The sequence below is a fragment of the Chlamydotis macqueenii genome, chromosome W (assembly GCF_036417535.1).
Source record: "Chlamydotis macqueenii isolate bChlMac1 chromosome W, bChlMac1.mat, whole genome shotgun sequence".
NCBI classification, from domain to species: Eukaryota; Metazoa; Chordata; class Aves; order Otidiformes; family Otididae; genus Chlamydotis; species Chlamydotis macqueenii.
This window is the reverse complement of record NC_141592.1, coordinates 33,920,864-33,937,144: the sequence shown is the minus strand read 5'-3', so window position 1 is coordinate 33,937,144 and position 16,281 is coordinate 33,920,864. Positions and strand designations below refer to the sequence as shown.

Sequence of the window (16,281 nt, the reverse complement as noted above, 5' to 3'; positions counted from 1 at the left end):
CCTCTTCCCGGGCTTAACATTATCTCTACTACCTTCCCCCCTCCAAGCAGCACGGGGGGGGGAAGAGGGAATGGGGGTTGCGGTCAGTTCATCACACATCGCTTTACGCTGCTGCTTTGTTGTCGGGGGAACAGGCCACAGCCTCCTTCAGGCCTCCACCTGCTCTGGCGTGGGGTCCTCCACGGGCTGCAGGTGGATCTCTGCCCCTCCGTGGACCTCCATGGGCTGCAGGGGGACAACCCGCTCCACTATGGTCGTCACCACAGGCTGCAGGGGAATCTCCACCAGGAGCAGCATTACTCCTTCCCCTCCTTCTTCACTGACCTTGGCGTCTGCAGTCGTTCCTCTCACAAGAAAAATTCTTCACAACAGGAAGGCAGACACCTCTCAAGATCTCTTCACTTCTCATCTCCTCTCCACTTCTTGCAGCTGGGCAGGGCTGAGTCAGGCCCAGATGGCCAACCGGAGGGAGGCCAGAGGGTGAGGCCTGCAAGGCCCACAAGGCTCGCGCCTCCCCCTCTCTGCTTCCGTTCAACATCTTCACATTTTCTCCTTTTTTTTTTTCTGTTTTCCCCTTCTTAAATACGTTATCACAGAGGCGTTATCACGGAACATTCTGCTACCAATCGTCTCGGCCTTGGCCAGCAGCGGGTCCGCCCTAGGCCCGGCCGAGTCCACTGAACAAAGGGGAGCAACTTCTAGCAGCTTCTTACAGAAGCTGCCACTGTATCCCCCCCCCACTAAATAAAACCAGAACAAAGGGGTAAAAACAAAAATAAGAGTGATATCTGACAGTAGATAGAGATTTAATAATATGAAGAATAAAGGGTTCCAGGATCTTGTTACAAGTTGTGCTAGTGTACAGGATGGTTAGAATTGGGCCAAAAATAGCAACAAGATTTAACTGAGAACTCAGATCTGAACCTTTTTTGCTGGTTTGTTTTTCAGGATTTTTTTTTTCCAGGATCATTCTCTGTTAGGGTGGTAACATGCTAGGGGAGGAGGCAATTGGTTAATTTACACTGTGAGTTAAACCTTGTTTCATTTGCAAATTTGGTGTCTGTTCACAATAATGAGCTACAGGTGAGCTGGGAACCAGGTAGTCCAAAGAAAATACTATCTTAGAGCTGAATTTCCTTCTCTATCTGACTTCTTGCTTGGCATATGACACCATATCTGATCCTTGAATGCATTCAAAGTTTCCCTGTCACCTCCTTCCCTCAGTCAAATAATTTTCTGCTTTCTTTGTTTATTTAATCAGCTTGATAGGATGATTAAAAGTTAAAATATATGACAAGTCTGTTCTGCTTTTATGTTTTGGGTTTTTTTTCATTTACAGCCTGCTTTAGAAGATATTGGCTCAAAGGAATGTAATAGCTCCTGCATAAAATTGAGTGCTTCCTTTTGTTAAGGAGATGCTCATGAATGCTATTTCTTTTTTTCAATGTTATTACTATTAACCAAAGAAGGTCAGTTTGGTTTTGAATCAGCTGTTGCCCTCTAGAGAAGAGTTAAACTCTGATCAGGCTGCATACTAAGAGGTGTGGGAAAACAGAGTTTAAACATTCTGTTACTTTTTTTATTATTAAGTACAAAGCTGTCCTTTCCAAATAGCAGCATTGAGCTCAGCTTTGCTATCCTCCACCAGCTACCATTTCCAATAATGACTCCATGACTGGTAGTTGGCAGGAGGAATTTTATTTAGGATTCATGTTTTGGTAAGATTTAAGACTATTAAAAAAAAACAAAATTCCAAATGACAAACACTGTTAAGTAGGTGGTTAACCAATTACAAAGCACAGTTCTAAAGCAACACACATTTTCAGAGAAACTGCACAACGTTGGGGACAGGCTCAAGTAAAACAAAATGGGATTTGCAAATTCATTGAAATTAGGTGAAGCATTCGAGAGCCATCACCATTTAAATAAATTGATGAGCCCCTGTCTGTATGTGCAAGGCCACGGTATTAATCATTCACACAGACAGGAATGGACTGTAGTTTTCAAACAGGATTTGCTGAGGGGTGTTGGGTGGTTTGGAAGATCTGTTGTTATAGCTGATGTTGCATATAGTTAGGAAAAGTTACATGTATACAGCTCTCACGGTTCTTCCTACACCCGATTACTACAGTGCATCTGTCTCATCCCATAGGCAGTCCTGTTTTCAGCTGACACTGACCAGCTCTCAAGACTTCAGTCAGTTCATCTGGCAACTTCCTGAGTCAAGGTTGAGGTTAAGATGTGTCGTAGTTCAGCCCCAATCGGGACCAGACTACACAGTCTCTCTCTCGCTCCCCCCACCCTCCGAGAGAACAGAGGGAGATGATATAAGAAAAACGGCTCAAGGTTTGAGATAAGGACGGAGAGAAATCGTTAAAGTTACCATCACGGGCAAAACAGACTCGACTTGGGGAAAACTATTCATTTATTACTACAAACAGCAGAATAATGAGACAGGGAACAAGATAACCTCCCCCCACCCCTCCCTCTTCCCAAGCTTAACATTATCTCTACTACCTTCCCCTCCCGAGCGGCACGGGGGGGGGAAAAAGGGAATGGGGGTCGCGGTCAGTTCATCACGCGTTGTTTTACGCAGCTGTATCATCGTCAGGGGAAGAACTCCTCGCATTCCTCCTCTGCTCCAGCGTGGGGTCCCTCCCACGGGCCACAGTCCTTCGTGAAACTGCTCCGGCGTGGGTCATCTCTTCCACGGGGTGCAGTCCCTCCAGAACAGCTGTCCCAGTGGGCCCTCCACGGGCCACAGCCTCCTTCAGGCCTCCACCTGCTCCGGCGTGGGGTCCTCCACGGGCTGCAGGTAGATCTCTGCCCCTCCGTGGACCTCCATGGGCTGCAGGGGGACAACCCGCTCCACCATGGTCTTCACCACGAGTTGCAGAGGAATCTTGGCTAGGAGCCATGTTACTCCTCCCCCTCCTTCTTCACTAACCTTGGCGTCTGCAGCCGTTCCTCACAACAGGCTGGCAGACGCCTCTCAGGATCCTTTTTACATCTTATTCACTTCTCATCTCCTCTCCACTTCTTGCAGCCCTGGGCCGAGTTGGGCCCAGTCGGCTGCCCGGCAGGAGGCCAGAGGCCTGCAAGGCCCATGAGGCTCGCGCCTCCCCCTCTCTGCCCCCTGCTCAGCTGCTTCACATCTTCTCCTTTTTTTCTGTTTTCCCCTTCTTAAATACATTATGGCAGAGGCGTTATCACAGGACATTCTGCTACCAATTGGCTTGACCTTGGCCAGCAGCGGGTCCGCCCTAGGCCCGGCTGAGTCTACTTAACAAAGGGGAGTGACTTCTAGTAGTTTCCTACAGAAGCTACCACCTTAGGCCCCCTTCACTAACAAAACCAGAACAGATGCCAGTCTGAATCCAAGCTATCCAGAGCAGAGCAAGTCATGTACCTCTCCTTCCTGCTCATGCCTCAGTTTCCTGATCTATGCAAAGTACAAGAGATATGTATACATCTGTCTTGTAGAGTTGTCACGAGAAAGAGAGAGAGGAAAAGAAACGTTTGCAAGATGAAATGAATGAAAAGTCTGATTGGATTTCATTTACTATTGGATTTGGGGGAAATCCAGACTAGTTGCTATTTTTGTAGCTTTCAACTCTGACATGCATTTCTTGGCTTCTTCCTCTCCCACCATTAAGGTCTGATCCTGACACCTTTTACTGGCAAGAGTAAACATTACCCTTGAAAACTGCATCATCGATTGCCATGTAAAAAACTCATATTACATAGGGTATTGGGAGTGAATAAAGATTTCAGGCTCAGATTTACAAAGGCTGCAGTTAATATGGCTCAGTGAGAGGTGTCTGTTCCCAAACCTCAACTCTGGGCTGCCCCGAGGTACAAGGTTGCATTCTCAGGACTAGTGTCCTTCAGATAAGCTGTTCACCGGAGCTCCCTTGTCCTTCCCATCTCTAGTGGCTGCTGTCCAAAAAGAGCTTAAAAAGATCCCAGTGTAACTTTCCCAGAAGAGATTTCACCTCAATGTCTTTACTAATGTTTCCTTCTCCCTGTAACAGAAGGCCTGTGTGTGAGCTGAGTGCATGATGACTTCCAGGGTTTGACTATGCAGGGCCAGATTGTGTCCTTGGTTTACGAGCTCTGCAGAGATAACCCTCCCCACTGTCACCACTGCCGTCAAATACCACTCCACACAGGGTCTGGGTGGTGGTCCATGGGATGAAGCCCACTGTCAAAGCCAGGCTCCTCTGATACCCATTTGCAGATCCTCTGCACTGAGTCTGCATTAAGACGTTGCCTGACCCCAAAGTCCAGACTTCTCTCTGCCCATCTGTTCTGGTTTTGTTAGTGAGGGGGGGCCTAAGGTGGTAGCTTCTGTAGGAAACTGCTAGAAGTTGCTCCCCTTTGTTTAGTGGACTCGGCCGGGCCTAGGGCAGACCCACTGCTGGCCAAGGCCGAGCCAATTGGTAGCAGAATGTCCCGTGATAACGCCTCTGCCATAACGTATTTAAGAAGGGGAAAACAGAAAAAAAAAAAGGAGAAGATGTGAAGCAGCTGAGCGGGGGGCAGAGAGGGGGAGGCGCGAGCCTCATGGGCCTTGCAGGCCTCACCCTCTGGCCTCCCGCCGGGCAGCCGACTGGGCCCAACTCGGCCCGGCCCAGCTGCAAGAAGTGGAGAGGAGATGAGAAGTGAATAAGATGTAAAAAGGATCCTGAGAGGCGTCTGCCAGCCTGTTGTGAGGAACGGCTGCAGACGCCAAGGTCAGTGAAGAAGGAGGGGGAGGAGTAATGCGGCTCCTGGCCAAGATTCCTCTGCAACTCGTGGTGAAGACCATGGTGGAGCGGGTTGTCCCCCTGCAGCCCATGGAGGTCCACGGAGGGGCAGAGATCTACCTGCAGCCCGTGGAGGACCCCACGCCGGAGCAGGTGGAGGCCTGAAGGAGGCTGTGGCCCGTGGAGGGCCCGCTGGGACAGCTGTTCTAGAGGGACTGCACCCTGTGGAAGAGATGACCCACGCCGGAGCAGTTTCACGAAGGACTGTGGCCCGTGGGAGGGACCCCACGCTGGAGCAGAGGAGGAATGCAAGGAGTTCTTCCCCTGACGATGATACAGCTGCGTAAAACAACGCGTGATGAACTGACCGCGACCCCCATTCCCTTTTCCCCCCCCGTGCCGCTCGGGAGGGGAAGGTAGTAGAGATAATGTTAAGCCCGGGAAGAGGGAGGGGTGGGGGGAGGTTATCTTGTTCCCTGTCTCATTCTCCTGCTAATTTTAGAAATAAATGAAGTTTTCCCCAAGTCAAGTCTGTTTTGCCCGTGACGTTAACTTTAAGGATTTCTCCCCGTCCTTATCTCAAACCTTGAGCTGTTTTTTCTTATATCATCTCCTCCTATTCTCTCGGAGGGTGGGGGGAGCGAGAGAGAGACTGCGTAGTCTGGTCCTGATCAGGGCTGAACTACGACAACCCTTAACAGACTTCTCCTTCCCATTGCCAGCCCCTTGCTACTAATTCAGATAGTCCCCAAAGCACTGGGGGTTTATTTTGGTTTCCTTTCTCTTTGTCTGTTTTCTTGTTGTTTCTTTTGGGTGTTTTTTTTTTGTTTTTTGTTTTGGTTTGGTTTGGTTTGGTTTTTTTTCTCCTGGACCCAGCTGCATCCTCTGCAAATTCAATCTCCAAAATGGAAGCTTGGCTGAGCTGGAAGCTGTCAGCACCAATGGTTAGTAGCTGGCTGCAGTCACTTGCCAGGGAAGGGGGAAGATGAGTCCCTAGGCATCAAGGCAGCATGAAAACTAGACTAGCAACCTGATCTAGTCAGGGATGTCCCTGCTTCTTGCAGGGGGGTTGGACTAGATGACCTTTGAAGGTCCCTTCCAACTCTAACCATTTTATGATTCTATGATTCTAAAAGTGACTACATCTAAATACTTCAGCACATGATTTCTTTCCCATTACTTTAATTAAAATCTTCCTTAATTCTCAGCTGCTTTAATGCAGTTAGTAGGTTATGAGTGCTGCATGTGGGTGCCACTGTATTTGATTCCTTCCCACAACTGGTTAGTAAATAATTTAGTACCAGTTTTGCCTGGAATGGGATCTGAAAATAGCCAGGCTGCTTATATCGTCTGCTTGCTTTCTTCCCGTGTTTTTTCCCCTCACAAGCACCAGGGTGTTGTTTGTGCAAGCATAGCCTGGCAGAGACTGCCTTTTTATATGCCACAGCTTCTTCCTGTCCCTGCTCATCAGAATCTCTCTTAATTTGTTTTCTAGAAGAGAAGGGAGGGGAGGAGTAGGGTCAGGCCAGAGAGTTGGAGCTACAGACAAGAAAGCACCTGAACACTACTGACTTGGAGTCTTCAAACAGTAAGAATTTGCCCCAAATTCTGCACCAAAGCCCATTTTTCCTTTACATCTGGTGCTTTTGAAATAGTGGTGTATTCATTTATTTGAGATTCCTGCACTTCTTAAACTCAGTCTAAGCTAGACATGGCAAAGGCAGACAAAAAATGGTAATAACAAGGGAGGAATTTCCAAGTTTGGGAAAAAGTCCTGGGCGAGCAAGAAAACAAGAAAGCCAATGAAATGGCCAGGATTATCTGGGCTGGACCAAATTTCAGCACTGTGATTTTTCTTTGGACACAGCCATAATGGTATCCCTAATAATGTCCCTCATTCCCTTGCATTTCTTGGCAAAAGCTTTCTGTTCTTACCTTTCCCAACTACTGTTAGCTGCTGACCATGGTGCACCACAGTGTCTCCTGTTTCCCACCCTACCACTCCGTAAAAGACAGCATGCTCCTCATCCACACAGGACTGAGTTTCACTCACCAGACGTGTGCTGTGGAACAGACTATGAATCCCTATGTCTCAGCATTGCTCCTAGTTCTGCTGAGGTTCCACTTGGTCATGGGGCACTTGGTCCATGGGGCATTTTCCCTCTCCTAACCCTATGAAATGCTTATAGAGACAGGAAATGACCTCATAAGTGTTTTGTGAGACTCACTTGACTAATTTCTATGAATGAAGTGTGGTGGACGGAAGAAACCATGGACAAATGCTACTGAATGTTCTTCTAAAGAGAGACTCTGGTTCAAACAAGCAGCATGCAGAAGCTGATGGGTGAAATACTTCAGTTTGGTGTATTCAGGAGATTGGACTAGATGAAAGATGTCCAGATTCTTGGTTTTCTGGTGACTGTTAAAGTGAATGTTGTTGGGACCTCTCTCAATCACTGAGGCCAACCAACACGGATTGCCTTGTGTTATCAAGGTCTCTAAGTTTCCAAAACAGGGTGTTCACATCCACACTGCATGTTGAGCATAGTCTTTGGCCCATCTTAATTTCCTAACCATCCAGGGCATTGTTTAGTCGAATGCTAGATAATGTAGGCAAAAATACACCTCATGGGCCATTGTAGCAGTATAAGCATATTAATTACCAAGTTCCAGTGGCAGGGACAATTTCTGGTCATGATTTAATATACTGCAATAGACCAGGACCACTTTGATCCTCAGTCAGGTATTCAGGGTGCCAGACCAATGCATTCATGTTTGCACAGCCCTTGACTTGATCTGATACATCCCATACGAGCAGGCTAGGGGCCACACTCCTCTCCTCAGACACAAGCTGTCCTAGCACACTGCATTTTGGTTGATCTGCCAGCTGATCTGCCTGCCCAGCTGCAAATTAACCTGACTGTTAGCCAGATCCCAGGACCAGGTTGTCCACCCTTAAACTAGATGGTTTTTTGGAGTCTCTCTGAACTTCACAACTGATTGCAAGCCCCTACCTCCCCACCTCAGCCCTCACACATGGCTTTCCAGATGCCTATTATAGGACTCTGCATGGGCATATGAAGTTAGCAGGGCTTTGTCTGTGAGGCATCATTTATTAATATGAGGATTTAATTATACAGCACAGCTGCAGAAAAATGAAAGCTGCTTATGCCTTGTACCGCCCCAATGCCACATCATTATGTGTCAGGGCTTTCACTTGCTTTTATCTACTTTGCCCCTCTGCTTTGCCCCTTTCCTGCTTGCAATTTCTTTCACAAAATCAGTCTGAAGTGTTTTTCAGACACACTGCAGGAGAGATCCTCACGCTCAGTGAGGTGCAATAACCATTTCATGGAAGGAAACACTGAGGCATGAAGAAATTAAGATCAGAAAGTTCATCCCCACTTTCTTAAACACAGAAACCTTCAGCATTTAGGGACCAGAGGAGTGACCTGTTTATCTGAGATGGTACGCAGATCCGGTTGGCTCCGGTGTGAGCAATGGTTGCCTAGCAACTTTGAGACAAAGGCCAACTATTTTGATGCCTGAATAAGGATTCAAGCATTTAATTTCAGGGACCCACATTTGAAAACACTGGTGCAGGAGAGTAGATGAAGGTTGCATGCAGAGATGGCAACTGAGTGGTAGGGGCAGAACTAAGCTTGCTCCTCAATGCCAGTTACAACCAGGAGCATCCACTTACTCCTTCTCTAGAGATGCTTTGGACCTTTGGAGTTAGGAATCACCCTTTCTATCCTGACATGAACAAAGTTGATTCCTGGGTACAGAGTTTCTGTGGAAATGGGTCAGGTACTTTCAAAAGAGTGTTTGAAATGGCTGTCCACACCTAGTGCCTGCAGCCAAAGCTAGTTTCCCCACTGATGCCTTTGGTGACATGGACAGCAGAGGAGCCCATGGGCTGGTGATGGGGCACTGAGCTGCTCATTAGGAGTCGCCAGCTTGGCTCCCACACTCTTCCTGAGGGTTCCTCTTTCGCTCAGCCTGCAAAATGGGGATAGTGATGCTTCAACCGCCTTTGCCAAGAGCTTTGAGAGGCTTGTTTCCCTCCTACAAATGCTACATGAGATCTAAACAGTGGTGTTATTTCTAGTGCGTTATCTTGATAGCGTGAGAGGCATAAACACGATCCACATTTACTGATGGTGACTCACTGAGAGCCTTTGAGGGTTGTGTGGAAGAGCTTGCTCTGATGTTTTTGCTGCTTTGAGATAGATTATTGATTCTCTTTATCTGGTGTTCATCTTACAAAACAAGGTGATGAGCATCCTGTTATTTTTAAAAGCACTGATGCTATTTTTCTACTGCTTCAAGGGACACAGAATATGATTCAAGTACCCTCAAATGTGTGAAAAAACAGGTCAACCTGGTTCATATCAATTAAACTGCCAACTCCAGAGGAAGGCTAAAAAGTAAGATTGGATAACAAAAGCAGACCTTGTCCAGCGAGAGGGTCAGGAATTTTCAAATAAATTGTATTTTACTTGGCTTGGATGGCTTCTTTTGTTGCTAAGTTTATTAGGAAATGCCAGACCATTAAAAACAGTGCCTTTCACCTTTAAAAAAAAAATCCAGAGAGAAATCTCAAGAAATTGACAAAATGTTGTGTTTTGATATTGCTGCCAAGAAAAAATTCTGATCTTTCCAGTTATAAAAGAATTTGTTATTTTAGAAATGCAAGCTTATTCCATGTAATTAATTTAAGAAAATGTTTGGAATCTAATATATATATATATATAGCTATCAAGATACAAAAATAAGGATTTGGCTTTAACACAATAGAGACTTCACCATTCTTCTCGATCCATAGCAGAAAAAGGTCTCTCCAGCAGCAGCTGCAACATCAACATTCCTTTCTTTGTAGCAAACCCTCCAGCCAAAAAAATGCTAGATGCAAAATCTACCACACCTCTTTACAAAAAGCCTGGCTCAGCTCTTCCCCTCACTCCACCTTCTGCCTATCTTGAAAGCCATAAATATGAAGAGACCAGCTTAAGTTAACTGCAAAATATCCACTTGCAAACAGGTGTAACAAAAGAGCGAGTCTGAAATGAGCACTCTGCAGAAAGGAGAGGGAGAGAGGAAGTGGGGTGGGGGATGGGAAGGGGGAAAAGGGAAAAAACCCCACATGATTGAAGGGCTTATAAATGTAAATGGCTTGGCAGAAAGAGTTTAGCAGCCCTGGGTAGAAGATTGTACTTTGTGTTCCAAGGCCCTTATTTTCAAAATAGCAATGCTGGAGCCCTTTCAAAGCTAGTCCCTGTGTTTGCTTTTCCAGTCAGTGAATATCAGGTTGTCTCTTTTTTTTTTTTTTTTTTTATCTCTGCACTTGGATGTGCCAAGCTTATATGAAACCTCAGAGAGAGAGAGATTGAGAGAATGTGAGGTGTGCTGTGGATCTTTAAAAGAGCTCATCCTCGCTGCCTTTATCGCTACTTATTTATTTCAACCCCCCTTCTGCACCAAGCCCTGTCTCTTGTTTTCCTGCAGCAAATCCCACCTTCCCTTTTGGATGTTTTTTATTTATTTTTTTTCCTCTACATTAATCTATACATTTTACAGCCAGTAAGTCAATCAGTTTCAAATTATTGGTCCTTGAGACAGATGTTTGGTGAGTCATATAGCTGTGCAAAGTTCTTCAGACAGTTTGCTCTTCCACCTCCTGTTCATTTAAAGCATCTTTCGAGGCTGATTTTTCCTTTTCAAAATGTCTTTAACTGCTGAACGTTTGCTCCTACTGGGCAGTCTAATGGTGTTGGACACAATATGTGTGAACATCTCTTTAGAGGCCATCTCCCCTATGCTACATTTTTGCCTATAAAATCATTGTTTATTTAGTCCTTGGGCCTAGGAACCATCTGCAGTCCCCATGGCTCCTGTTGTTTTTAAAGTCCTATTAAGTTTCTGCACTTCTCCTCAGAGCATTATTTTATTTCTAAACAACCACAGACAACTTCCTGTCAACGTGGCTTCTGCCAGGCAAATTAGAGATGACAGTTTCATTCTTCTGACTATGGTGAGCTCTCATCTGATGTTATTTAATGTGAAAAACAATTGTTATATAGAGAGTGATTTAAAAACAATGAGGAGAAAAATAATAATAATTTAAAAAGAGAAGATAGGAGAGGGTGGCTGGGAGACTCTGAGTTAAGGTGCTCAGGCAACATTTGCCAGTCAAGAAAACATAGGGGATTGGAAGGCTGTATATAATGGTCATAACAAAAGAGAATCAATGAGTGTTGACTCGATGTCATTTCCAATCTTCCTTTTCCTGACAGAGGCTGAAAACATTTTTGTTTGGTTTAGTAGGATTTATTTTTGCTTTCCTTCTTCCTTACCTTTCCCCGCTTCCCGTTCCCCTCCTTTGCTGAGTAAGCACTCAGAGCTAGGGAGAGTGGCTGGCCCCTGTCCCCCGAGGGACCCAGCACCCAGGAGCTATGAGCTGGCATCAGGGCCACCAAATCGTTGATCTTGACCAGCATCTCAGAAGCAGGATATTCTCAGTAACCAGAGGCACCTCTCCTTGCAAAGCACTCTGCATAGGACTTTGTTCCTGTGCCTTAGTAGAGGTTCCTCACTTAAACAGCTCTGAGTAGAAAAAAGATGAAGTCACTGTGCTAATGTTAGTGCCAGGAGAGAGAAATCTGAGCAGCTACCTGAGCTCTAGCCCCAGACTTCCTCTTGCTATGCAGGCAAGTGGACTAGCGTAACTTATTCCCACGCATCTAGAAATACTCTTCTCCCTAAAATCAGATGGCATCATCCATTCTTCCTATTGGGAAAGGTTCCTGGCTTGTGGTACCCCCAAACTGTGCCCAAGTACTGCCTGTGAGAGTGCTAGCTGACCAGGGCTAGCACCATCCCAGTCTGTGCACTAGTAGTGAAACAACAGAGATGACCAGAGCATAACATCTGAGCCCAAGTTAATTCCTTGGTGTTGTAGTTCAGCCCCGATTGGGACCAGACTACGCAGTCTCTCTCTCACTCCCCCCACCCTCCGAGAGAATAGGGGGAGATGATATAAGGAAAACGGCTCGAGGTTTGAGATAAGGACAGGGAGAAATCCTTAAAGTTACCGTCATGGGCAAAACAGACTCCACTTGGGGAAAACTATTCATTTATTACTAAAACTAAAGCAGGAGAATGAGACAGGGAACAAGATAACCTCCCCCCACCCCTCCCTCTTCCCAAGCTTAACATTATCTCTACCACCTTCCCCTCCCGAGTGGCACAGGAGGGGGAAGAGGGAATGGGGGTTGCAGTCAGTTCATCATACGTTGTTTCACGCCGCTGCTTCATAGTCGGGGAAGAACTCCTCACATTCCTCCCCTGCTCCAGCGTGGGGTCCCACCCCTACGCTACAGTCCTTCGTGAAACTGCTCCGGCGTGGGTCATCTCTTCCACGGAGTGCAGTCTCTCCAGAATGGCTGTCCCAGCGGGCCCTCCACGGGCCACAGCCGCCTTCAGGCATCCACCTCCCCCAGTACGGGGTCCTTCACGGGCTCCAAGTGGATCTCTGCTCCTCCGTGGACCTCCATGGGCTGCAGGGGGACAACCTGCTCCACCATGGTCGTCACCACAGGCTGCAGGGGAATCTTGGCCAGGAGCCGCATTACTCCTCCCCCTCCTTCTGAACTGACCTTGGCGTCTGCAGCCGTTCCTCACAACAGGCTGGCAGACGCCTCTCAGGATCTTTTTACATTGTATTCACTTCTCATCTCCTCTCCACTTCTTGCAGCCGGGCCGGACTGAGTCGGGCTCAGTAGGCTGCCTGGCGAGAGGCCAGAGGGTGAGGCCTGCAAGGCCCATGAGGCCTGCGCCTCCCCCTCTGTGCCTCTGCCCCCGCTCAGCTTCTTCACATCTTCTCTTCTCTCTCCTTTTTTCTGTTTTCCCCTACTTAAATACGTTATCGCAGAGGCGTTATCAGGGAACATTCTGCTACCAATTGTCTCAGCCTTGGCCAGGAGCGGGTCCGCCCTAGGCCCGGCCAAGTCCACTGAACAAAGGGGAGCGACTTCTAGCAGTTTCCTGCAGAAGCTACCACCTTAGGCCCCCCCTCACTAACAAAACCATGACACTTGGACAATGAGATGACCACAGTGTTTTGACTCTCCTCAGCTTCTAGAACTACCCCTAGGAACAGTAATCTACTGGCTATGGCTTCATGCTGACTGCTGCTGATAGAAGTGTAATCAGGGAGAAAGTGAAAAATCAATAAGAAAAAGGGGCAGCCTGTGTGACCTCTGTGAACCAGCCACCATCTTACTATGTCAATTTTGCCACCTGCAGATCAGCTGTGATGGTTGGGTAGGAAGGTTGCATTCAGTTGCATTTGTAAGGCTCTTCAAGATATGCAGGGAGAGGACTGTAAATGGAAGTGGTTAGAAGGGGGGGTGATGTGTTTTTGGAGCAAGCCACACTACAGTAATACTGTGGCTCTGCAGCTGAGCACTCAGGTGTCAGGAAAGGAGGTTAAGGTTGCTTCTCTAATCTTAACTCTGCCTTCTTCTGAATGTGCATCATAATAAGGTTGTCAACCAAGCCCTCACTTTATGGAAGTCTGTGTAACTCCATTGAAGTTTAAAAAAATGTGAAATTACATTGCATTATATTAGCAAAGAAGCAGCACATTACACTACCAAGAAAAGAGGCTGACATCAATGGAGCTATGCTGATTGACATGATTGACATCAGACCAATAGCTGCCTTTTTCCAGCAATCATAGGGGTTTTTTTCAGATAGTACAATGCCACTTCAGGTGAGTGTTTCTGCAACCTTAGCTGTAACATTGCCATATTTCCACAACCTGTTTGTCTCCTTGACTGCTCGCACTGTTTTTGCCCTGTAAGAGCAGTCCAAGCTATCCTTATCAACTTAGACTGTTTATCTTCTCCCTATGGCTTGTATTCTAATAATCTGGCTCCTACCATCTAGTCTGAATTTGCTTTTGAAACAGCATGGTAGCCTTACTGAGGTACAATTCAGGGGGATATGGCAAATCCATTACTATGAAGCTCATTTAACTGCACACTTGGGTAGTCTATATACTCCAGTAAATTTTCACTGTTTATGCTGTGGCTGTGAATAATCTCTTGAGTGCTGTTCTGTTCCAGATAGATTTTCATCCCATCCTCAGTACCACCATAGTAGAGTGCCTTCCAGTTATGCATTAAGCAATATAACCAGTTTGTCTCCAGTGCAGGCTTTTCTCTCATTTTCTTCTCAGGGGAGCAAATTTAGGTACATGATCACTTTGCTTTTGTTGGTTTTGTTTTTGAAACCTGTCTCAATGTCCACACTTGAGGTGTGCAGTAGAGAAGGCAGGCTGAGGAAGCGTCCTTACTTCTACAACTGAAAGGTGGTTGAAGTCTGTGGTGGCTGTAGTTTTTGTGGGAGCTCCTTCCACAGATCTCTTAAGAAACCTTTGGCTGTGCTGCAAGCCTTTGGTGTTTCTGTCATTCAGAGCCTCTTACTCCAGCGGGAAGTTGTTGTTCATATGGCTCCAGGTGAATATGCAGAATGTTTAGAGAGGCCAAATGCATACAGACTAAGGAGTGCAATAATGGGGCTCTTCTCCAGTGCTCCTCAGAAGAGTTGGGGACTTCTGAACCGAGGGGACAAGCTCAGAAAAAGCTGGTCATTCCATAGGAACAGATAGTGGAGTGGAGGGGATTTGCAGAACTAAGTCTCTGTCTCCACTCCTTGTTGCTCCATCCCAAAGATACAGGAACCCTTCACAGCTACAGAATGGGCTCAGTAACATTGGTTTTATGCTCTGAGGTGTACTCACATTCAGTCCTATCTGCAACAACCTCCTCAAATGATCCTGACAAGTCTCTTAGGATGGAGTTCATCTGGTTTAATTTAGTTATCACAAAAGTTTATTTATGAATGAGCTAATGACCTATGGCTCCCTTTAGAGCCAGCAGAGAGGAAAAGGTAATTCTGGACAGCAATTCATCTCCACCTCAAAAACAAGACAGGGCAACTGACTGCTGGAGGAGCCTGTTTCACTCCACAGAGTCGTGAGATACCAGTTGTGACTTGGTGATGAAGGGCTGAATATCAGCCATGGTCGCTCTTGTGGGATCTACAACATGGAGAGCGGATCACAGAGACATGACATCCAGTTGTTCCCTTTATATAGAGGAGAAGAAAGAGGGAAAGAAGAGGAGAAACAAGGAGGGAAGGAAGATAGTTTTAGCCATTACAAGTGAAATCAGACAGTATTTGGATGTGATTACAATTAATACGGAAGGTCTTTTAGCCGTAGGAAAGAAATTTTGGCTCATAGAGTCCGTGGAGAATGCAGTCTTCATTAATCACCAAGGCAGGCATACATCTGTAACTACTGGGATAGGTGTGAAAATGTAATTAACTGGAAACCTACTGAGTTTAAATGAAATTTTAGTTATTTCAGGGGTTTTTTTCTTCTTCTTTAGCCCTACCCCCTCCCATTCTTAATTTAAACTTAGACTTGTGGGTCCTCTAACTACCACAATTAGCAAAGGCTGTTCCAGCCAAATTTGAAATTAATAATTTCAAATAGGCAAATCAATGACATTTAAAAGCTCCCTCCTGTGTGTTTGTACAATCTGCACAGGTATAAAAGCTAATCACATCTTGTTGGGGAAGAGCATTTGTTACTGATTTTAAGCAGAGCTTGGCAGTTTGGGGGGAATAAAACACCATGTTTCTTTCCAAAGTGTGCATGTGCCTCTGTAATTTAATATTTCTCATTAACTTAGTACTGGGGAAAGGTGTCAGTGCCAACAGGGAGGAACGAGCCAGCCCCCTGAGAGACCATCCATTTTGTATCACCATGAGATTTGCAAATAGAAGGAATGGGACATAGAAGGGATCATGCAGGATCAGAAACACACAGTTAAATATAAGGTTTCTGAGGGTATTGCTTGGTTAGACAGTGAAGGGCTAGGCTTAGCTCGCCCAGCAGCCATCCAGGAGGATGCCAAAACACAGATTTCCTTCAAATATCCCTGCAAATGCCATGTTAGATCAGCACCAGCAGTCCACAGTCCTTTGTTGTCCTTTGTCGTGATCATAGCACTTTCAAATATCACATACTTCATGAAAAAGCATCAGAAAAGTGGTGGACTCTACATTTTTCATAACAACGTTGCTTTCTAACACCATTGATTTATTTTTAGCATCCACTTGGAACTAAGATATTGTAAAACCACTATTCACATTTGTTCTGTTTAATATCATTTTAAATGGTATTACTATCTGCAAATACTACCCCCTTTCTAAGTCCTTGAAGACCTTCAGCTGCAATAATTTCTTGCAGCAAGGAGTTCCATAGGTCAACTTTGCAGGAGGCAAAATATATTCTATGTCTATGCCAACTCCAATGTATAATTTATTTTCTGGATTAGTACTTTACCTGTGCTTCTACATTAAAAGATCCCATTCATCCCAGTGCTCTCTCATATGGAGAAGAAAAGCCAGCTCTAGCTGCGCTGAAATACTCTTTCAAAAAGTTCCAAGAAGGAGG

The 16,281-nt window shown here is 45.9% G+C and overlaps 1 protein-coding gene and 1 long non-coding RNA gene across 2 annotated transcripts in view; one reads left to right on the top strand and one right to left on the bottom strand.

The window, feature by feature from the left end:
• The window catches only part of LOC147596652 (uncharacterized), a 322,521-nt gene extending 310,470 nt beyond the window's left edge, over positions 1-12,051 (bottom strand). Inside the window, exon 1 of the long non-coding RNA XR_015261362.1 lies at positions 11,979-12,051. This is a non-coding gene — a long non-coding RNA (uncharacterized LOC147596652). The remainder of the gene's footprint in view (positions 1-11,978) is intronic.
• Positions 1-16,281, top strand: part of LOC104482491 (CUGBP Elav-like family member 4) — an 829,267-nt gene that overhangs the window by 481,360 nt on the left and 331,626 nt on the right.